Genomic DNA, 9,395 nt, shown 5'->3' on the forward strand with positions numbered 1-9,395 from the left:
CGTGCGTAGTGAAACCTTAGCTCCTGACAAAATAGGACAGGGAAACCCTACCCTAACATAGGGGTGTTTTGGCTCTCACTTATCTGCTATGTGCTCTTAGAATTGGCCTCTACAGGACTGCACGTATCAGTTTGCAGGTTTGGGCATCAGGCCTGCGGGCACCAGTATTTTAATCAGTTATCTGCGGGTATCAGATCCAGCTTTGGGGACAGTGATTTGGGGAATAATGATCAGTGTTTGAGAACAGTGTATTCAGCTTATCGACAGGGTGTTGTCATGCCAAACCATGTGTTATGTTTATTTAAGTTGTTATGCTGTCCGTTTGTCTGGTCGTTTATTTCCTTATTATCGTTTTATTTATCTTTTTGCTAGGTAGTTTAGCACGATTGCTTCTGACCCAGTAGATATTCCCCAAGCACCCTGGATTAGAGGTCGTCGACTCCATCGATCTGAGGATCTAGTAGACGGACAACCAGTGTACTACTCATTACCCCCGGTTTCTACACGGAAGGCAGTCAGGTAGAGAATATCAGTTCAGCGATCAGTACAGAGGGCTTTATCTACCCCACCTGAGTACAGTAGAGATCAGGGTTCTGTTTCTCCTGCAGAGAGGGAATATATACCAGAAATTCAATCAGATCAGAGCAGTATGGCAAGCTTAGAGGAGACGGTGCGCCAGCTCCAAGAGAGCATGAAAACTATGCAGCAAGACGCTGTCCGACAGGCGGAGTTCGCCAAGCAACAGGCCACGGTTATGACTGAACAAGCAGAGTTAATCGTGAGGCTACAACAACAAGCCGGAGCATCTGCTTCGCATCAAGCCCCTCCCTCGCCAGGAGTTCCAATACTCGGCGAGACAGCTAATGTTCAGAATGATACGGACATTTCCACAGGGCCACCTCCGCCCCCAATCCTACCCCAGATCCTACCCTAGTTATCCAAAACATCCACCAACCTACCGGACTCTCCCTTTGAGTTCGAGACAGATCCCACCGCATTAAAGTTGAGTAAGCTTGAAAAGCTGCTCAAGAGATCCCAGGGAGTCAAGACCATCCCTGATATTGAAGATGGGTACACCGATGCAGTTGTGACGCTGTCGGACCGATTCAAAATGTCGCACATCGACCGGTTTGATGGATCCGGGGATCCTATGGTACACCTGCGTTTGTTTTCAGACATCTTAAAGCCGATGGGCCTCACCAGACTGCAGAAGCTATCTCTATTCGGCCGGACCCTATCGGGTGTGGCAGCCATCTAGTATGCCAAATAAGAAGATGATGTCAAGAGAAACTGGGACGAGATGGCTGAGGCCTTCATTGCGCAATACTCATATAACACGCAAATCGAGGTTATGACCCGTGATCTTGAGACAACGAGGTAGGAGCCTAAAGAGAGCTTTTCAGAGTTCGTGACCGGATGGAGGGCTAAGGCCTCAATGATGACCCTAAGGCCCACATATAAAGATCAAATTCGGATGATTGTACGCAATCTCCAGCCTAAGCTGATGCAGAAAATGATCGTGCTCCCCTTCCCTATCTTTGCTGATCTGCATGAGATGGGAGTACAGATTGAGGATGCCTTGAAGCAAGGCTTAATTGATAATGATCGGGAGCAACCCAGAAGAACTTTCAATCGCAACACCAATGCAGGCCCGAGTGGCGTTACAACTGCAAGAGCCTCAGAAGTGAGCATGGTCACCACCATCCCCCCTCCCCCTCCAAGACCCATGGCAGCTACGCCTTTCTCCGGTGCGTCCGGAAGCAATACACAAACAGCCAGATACCCACCCAAAAACCAAAGAACCTTCGCTCCACTATATATGCCCCTGTCCAAAGCTCTGGGGGTCTTAATCAGAAAAGGGCACTTGAAGCCCTTAGAGCCGCGGCCATTGCCGGAAAGACTTCCCCCTACCCACAACCCAGCCAAATATTGCGCATTTCACCAACAGCACGGTCATGACACCGACCAGTGCTTCCGATTTCGTCATGAGGTTCAAGATCCCATTGATAACGGGGTGATTTTGCCACCTGAGAAACCTAATGTTACAACAAACCCTCTCCCACCACACAACCAAGCTCCACCTCCCAAAAGAATCAATTTTATCCAGACTGGGGTCGCGTCTTACGATCCTAGCATATATATCACTCCTTCCCACCTACCTAAGCCGGAGGTGTTCCTTCCTGACAGCACTAACTTGTGCATGTTGGACATCTCCAGAACCCAACCAGAGCCAATGGTGATGACCATCGAAGATGGGACATGGATGATTTCAGAGGAGAATGGGATTGTTGAGCCAGAATCTGAGGAATCTGGGAGTTCTGCTGAGGAAGCCTACAATCCGAGTGATTATATTCTGTCAGTAGGCCAGGTTCGGCCCATTGTAGAATTGCCGGAGAGGGTAGAGCTGTGTATGATCCAAGGGGATGGATTCGAGCAGGGGACAGATAATTTGACGGCTATGGAAGAGGACCTTGCCAACCTCCAGTTTTTCAACGACCAAGACCCAGGGGACGCAGCAATCAACTGGTTTGATTATGAGGAATCGACAGAGGCTACCGGGTGGTTGGATGATCAACCGGATGTTGTGGAAGAATTCCAACCAGAATAAGGCCCGGCAGGGGGGAGAATGTCAGTGACGGCCGGAAGGGCCGAAGAGCAGAGTACATCGCCGGAGAGCACCGGTGTCGAGAATTTTGCTTAGGATTGGAGCATCTTGAACACAGGAATTATTGAACAGCCAGATGTATTGACATAGTCGAAACAGGAAAGGTTTGAGGATTCTGAGAGAACTAGGAAAGCTAAGGCCCATGCGGGAACTGAAAGTGCTGTGTATACGAGGACAGAAAATACTGCGAGCATGCGGACGGAAGACATTGCAAATATAAGAACAGCCATACCGGAGCCAGACAGGTGTCTGTCGGCTACCGATGGAATGTGGTGGGAGGACGACGACTTATGTCTTTTCCACACAGATGAGGATTGGGGAAGCAACCAGCCGGACGATACCTGGTACATCAGCGAAGTCGATCATATGACAAGGAGTGGGCGGTATTTCAAGCCCCCGCACCTAGATCAGCCAGAGGCGTCTGGGAAGGATAAAGAGGTTGAGAAACAGAAAGAGAAGTAACTTGAAGACGAGGCCGTGCTCAAACAATTGAAAAAGATACAAGCAGACATCTCCATTTGGGGACTGCCTATGGCATCGTGAGTGCACAGACAGGCTGTCTTATCTGCTATGGACAAGGCTAAACTCTTCTTAGATACCACACCAGAGCAGCTAGTTGGATTGGTCTTTCCGGGAGGAGCTACCCCGATATTGACTTTCTCTGATAAGGAACTGTCACCTGAGGGTGTGAACCATAATAAGCCACTCTACATCTCTATAGAGTGTAGAAATAAATGGATACCGGTGGTTCTTGTTGATACCGGGTCCACCATCAACGTCTGCCCGGCAAGGATAGCGTACTCAATCGGTTTGAAGATCGCGGACTTCACACCGACAACCCAGGTGATTTGGGCATATGACAACATGAGCCGAGAAGTCATGGGAACAGTGAAAATCCAGACCAAGGTTGGGCCGGGACAGCATGAAATAGACTTCCATGTCTTAGAAGTGCCTGCAACTTTCAATATGCTTTTGGGGAGGCCATGGTTGCACCAGGTGAAGGCAGTTTTGTCCACCTTGCATTAGATGGTGAAATACCCCCATAGGAAGGGAGTAGCCATTGTTTTTGGAAATTCATCGATCCATCCACCACCAGAAGTATCTACGCCAATTTTGGAAATTCAGCACGGTATGGAGGATGTGTTCATGTCGGGTTTTACCTTGGCCGAGGCTCTAGTAGTTCAGAACATCATGGCTGTTAATGAGGGGTTGTATATCAGTGCTCAATCAGTATACCTCATGAATAAGCTCCAACACATCCCCGAGATGGGATTGGAAAAGAGTGGCCGGAAGGACGTCGCCGCATTGGCCAAAGTGCCACGCAACCCACATACCTTTGGCTTGGGTTATTTGCCCACCAAAGAGGATTGGATAAGGAAAGGCAAGGAGATGGCTGGAAGAGCCAGAGCGAAGTAGGCGGGGAAGCCTTTTGAATTAATGCACCGGCCCATCCAGGGTACCTTAAACGGATGCTTCGTCTGGGAGGGGGAGGACTTTCTATTTTGTGGCTTCCCAGAGCCATGGTTGAACGTGGAGAGGAAGCGCGTGCCGGGGTTTGAGATCTTCTTCAACCTGCAGTTATCCGGGGATGACGTTGCCGAAGAGCAGACAGACCCATTAGCTGAGGCTGAGCAGAACAAGAAAGTGGAGTCTAAGGACGTTGAAATCGAAATGGGGATAGCACTGGCTTGTCTACTTTCAGATCCTCCGATCGAACAGAAGTGCTTGGGGGGTAACTTTTCGGTGTCCATGATCGGGAATGAAACAGCTGCGGACCTACCAGCAAACATTTTGGATGCATCTATTGCACCATCTCTCATTTGGCAGTATGAAGAGGGATTTTTGTCAAGTAGCACCGGGTCAGGTAGTGAGCCGAAATCTGATTCCACCGAGTCTTGTGAGTCGGAATCAGGTTCCAGCTCGACTGAGTCTGAGTGCGGTATTCCTAGGGGTGACAACCCAGATGCCACAGTCCTGTCCAGGTCGTCTTTTTCTTTTTCTTTTGAGTCTGTTGTAACAGAAGAATCGGATGGTTTGGATGTGCTTAATGAGAATGATGTGGATGTGGTTTCTGAGTACTTTTCTGTACCTTTGATTTATTGCTTGAATCAAGACTCTTAAAATTTTGATAAAAACAACGAGGAAGAAATTCTCCTGATTTTGCAACGCTTAATTGAACAAGAGCAAGAAAGATTTGTTAAACCTTTAGTTGATGAAATTACTACTGTGAATGTCGGTACTGAGAAGGACCCACGGCTGGTCCAGATCGGGTCTACGTTGTCTTCGGAGGAACGCGAGCGCTTAGTCGCTTTATTAAAAGATTTCAAAGATGTTTTTGCGTGGTCCTATGAAGACATGCTTGGGATCGATCCTGAGATTGTACAGCACTGGATCCCTCTTGACCCCGAGGGCTGACCTGTTAAATAAAAACTCAGGAGAATCCGCCCCGACTGGGCTCTCAAGATTAAGGAAGAGGTCACCAAACAAATCGATGCAGGGCTTCTGCTGGTATGCGAATACCCGACTTGGTTGGCCAACATAGTTCCAGTGCCGAAGAAGGATGGCAGGATCAGGGTGTGCGTGGATTTCAAGGATCTAAACAGAGCCAGTCCGAAGGACGACTTTCCCTTGCCGCATATCGACGAGTTGGTAGATTTCACAGCGGGGCATGCTTTGTTTTCGTTTATGGATGGCTTCTCAGGCTACAACCAGATAGTGATGGCACCCGAAGACCGAGAAAAGACTGCCTTCACCACCCCGTGGGGGACATACTGCTACAGAATGATGTCATTTGGGTTAAAGAACGCTGGAGCTACATATCAACGGGCCGCGACCACGATATTACATGACATGATCCACAAAGAGGTTGAGGTGTATATGGATGACATGATTGTCAAGTCCAAAGAAAGAGAGGGCCACTACACCCCCTTGCAAAAGTTCTTCCAAAGGATCAGAGAATTCCGGTTGCGGCTAAATCCTCAGAAGTGCACGTTTGGTGTTACAGCAGGGAAAATGCTAGGGTTTCTGATTACACAGAGAGGTATCGAAGTCGACCCTTCCAAAATCAAGGCCATCTTAAAAATGCCACCACCAAGGACTGAAAAGGAGGTGCGAGGCTTTCTGGGTAAAGTGCAATTCATAAGACGGTTTATCTCAAAGTTAACCTTGACTTGTGAACCACTTTTTGGTCTCCTGAAGAAAGGAACGAAGTTCTAGTGGGATGGCCGATGCCAAGCTGCTTTTGAACAGATCAAAGAATACTTACAGAACCCACCCGTGTTGTCACCGCCAGAATCGGGGAGACCATTGATGTTGTACCTTTCAGTAACAGAGACTCCAATGGGCTGCATTCTCGCGCAAGAATCAGAGGACAAAGTGGAGAGAGCCATCTACTATCTGAGCAAGAAGATGCTAGAGTATGAGACTCGCTACACACCGTTGGAGAAAGCTTGCCTAGCTTTGGTATGGGCTACTAGGAAGCTGCGGCACTACCTGTTAGCTCACTCCGTAATATTGGTTTCACGACTAGATCCCATCAAATATCTTTTCGAGAAACCGGCGCTTACGGTTAAGCTAGCTCGTTGGTTGCTGTTGCTTTCCGAATTCGATTTGAAATATGTGACGCGCAAGTCAGTCAAGGGAAGGGCAGTAGCAGAATTCTTAGCCGATCATCCGATGGAAGGGGGTGAAGCGATTGAGTACTTATTCCCAGATGAGGCTATTTTGCATATCGACGATGTACTTTGACGGAGCGTCAAACTAGTACGGGTATGGGATAGGGGTATTGCTAATAGCGCCCGACAATTCCCGTATCCCTTTAGTATTTAAACTTCGATTCAAAGTCTCAAACAACGAGGCAGAATATGAGGCATGGATTGCCGGTCTAGAAGCAGCCCTGGAACTAGGGGCAAGACGGTTGGACGTCATCGGGGACTCGAACCTTATTGTGTCTCAAGCGAAAGGAGACTGGAGGGTCAAAGAGGAAAAGATGATAATGTACCATCAGACCTTGGACCTGCTGATTCCTCGGTTTGAGAAGCTAAACTTTGCTCATCTACTAAGAGAGAACAACAGGTTCGCAGATTCACTAGCAACTCTATCTTCTATGATAGACATCCCGTTTGGAGTCCGGATGCGTCCAGTCCTTATTGACCAAAAGTTTGCGCCAGCATATGAATCAATTGCTGCCATAGATGAGGTTCAGGACGGGAACCCCTGGTATTACGACATTTGGAACTTCTTGGAGAAAGAGGTGTATCCACCAGGGGCAAATGCCAAGGATAAAAGGGCAGTTAGAAGAATGGCCGTTCAGTTCATCATCTGCGGCGGTAAGCTGTATAAGAGAGGTCATCTGGGAATGCATAAGTTGTGCGTAGAAGCCGAAGAATCAAAGCGCCTGATGGAGGCCATCCATGGAGGGGAATGTGGTGTACATATGAACGGGGTAATGCTAGCTAGGAAGATCCTCAAACAGGATTACTACTGGTCCACCATGGAGGAAGATTGTATCAGCTTTGTTCGGCGATGCCACAAATGTCAAATCCATGCAAACCGCATGAATATCCTGTCGTCGAAGCTATACAACATGACTTCGCCATGGCCATTTTCAGTTTGGGGAATCGATGTGATCGGGGCTGTCACTCCGAAAGGGTCGAATAGGCATGAGTTCATCCTGGTCGCAATAGACTATTTTACAAAGTGGGTTGAGGCCCAATCATATGTAGCGTTGAAGGCGTCGCACGTTGCAAAGTTTATCAGAAACAACATCATCTGTCGTTATGAGGTCCCAAACGAGATTATTTCAGACAATGGTTCCTACTTCAAGAAGGAAGTGATTGATTTGTTAGAGAAATACAATGTGGCTTTTCATAAGTCATCCACATACCGGCCTCAGACCAATGGAGCGGTTGAGGCCGCCAATAAGAATGTCAAGCGCATTTTACAGAAGATAGTGGAAACTTACCGGGACTGGCCAGATAAGTTGCCGTTCGCTCTATGGGGCAACCGAACTTCAATTAGAACTTCTACCGGGGCGACTCCGTACTTATTGGTTTATGGGATAGAAGCTGTTCTACCTATTGAAATTGATGTTCCGTCTTTGAGAGTGCTGGTTGAGTGTCAGATAGCCGGGGCAGATTGACAACAGAGCAGATTTAAAGAACTCGTGCTCTTTGATGAGAGAAGACTGAAAGCACTATATCATGTTCAAGGTTATCAACGTGGAATTGCCAGGGCTTTCAACAAGAAAGTTAAGTCCAGGAATCTAAAAGAAGGAGATTTGGTGCTCAAGGATAACCGAGCTCCCATCCACGACCCTAGGGGCAAGTTCAGACCCAATTGGACTGGTCCTTACATCATTAAGTCGATCTGGTCAGATGGGGCTGTGGTTCTGATGGATCTAGATGGCCTAGAGTTCTTACAACCGATCAACATGGACAAGTTGAAGAAATATTACCCCTGAGAGGCTCGCTAGGCTGAAAACCCGAAAGGGCGACCTAGGCAAAAGTTAGAGCACAAAAAATTAGAAATTATAAAAACTGAGCTCGCAAGGTTGAAAACCCGCAAAGAGCAGCCTTGGCAAAAGTTAGAGCGTAAAAGGAGAGTGAAAATACCCGAGTGAACCCGAGCCTGAACTACGTAAGGCTTGATTCCCATCTTTGGGATACGTAGGCAACTTCATCCTGAAGTTCAGCCATAAACTTTTCCCCGATCAACTTTGTCCATTTGATCACCTCGACCATCTTTGTCTATTCAGCATTCAAGAGTTCGGTTATGATCTCCGGTGCAGTGCTTTTCAGACTAGGGGCAACTTTCCGTTGCCATGAAGTGCTGCAGTACTATTCAGACTAGGGGCAACTTTCCAGTTGCTAGGATCCGAGGTTGTGCATCTCAGTGACAGATTTCAGGCATGTCCAGTTCTGATCCATATCGAAAATGACTTTGAAAAGTTTTGATAAAAGTTGACTTTGTTCAAATTAATCTTTTTACAACTTAGACCATTTTTGCACCAAAGCGGAAAATTTTCAGTACCCACAACCTTTAATTTCATTGATTTCAATACAGAGTTCTCCTGCTCTTGCATACAAATTGAAGTTGTTTTTCTTATTTATTACATTCATAAAGAAAACTTGAAAGTTCTAATAAAGCAATAAATCTGGGGCATAGATGAGTCAGGTGCTTCTGCGCCCCCTCCTAGAGCTGGTCGAAGCCTCTGATGCCAAGCTGGGCCCAATCTGTGCCTCTTCATTGAGCCAATCTATGCACTCATCAGACAAAGTGCAACTGAAAGTGGGAGCGGGGGCTAGGAGCTCTCTAGTCCTCCATGCTGTAGCATACCGGGCGAGCTATACGCCTCGGACCGGGAATGTAGCCGGGTACTCTATCCCCTTTGGTGGACAAGTTTGATCATGATCGAACTGGCGTCGGATCCGGAACGAAAAATAGAAGACACAGTGTGTCATGCCAATCAATTAAATCCTAGGTTGACGGGTCATGCTGTAGCTTATCACCGGTAGGTTGAGCTAAGGACACCGCTAAGCAATGCGGTCTGCGGATAAGCTGCACATCCAATCAAACCACCATCCCTCATCAAGGGCATCAACTAGGCGTTACCGAAAGAAGTAGCCGTGAGCTGAGTATGCTGGGCAAGAGTCCACAACCTGCGACTTGTCCATCAACCACACCTAGGAAGGGATGAAAAACGAGAGAATAAAGAATAGAGAGATGTACG

Source organism: Camellia sinensis, chromosome 2, assembly GCF_055761805.1.
Source record: "Camellia sinensis isolate YWXY chromosome 2, ASM5576180v1, whole genome shotgun sequence".
NCBI classification, from domain to species: Eukaryota; Viridiplantae; Streptophyta; class Magnoliopsida; order Ericales; family Theaceae; genus Camellia; species Camellia sinensis.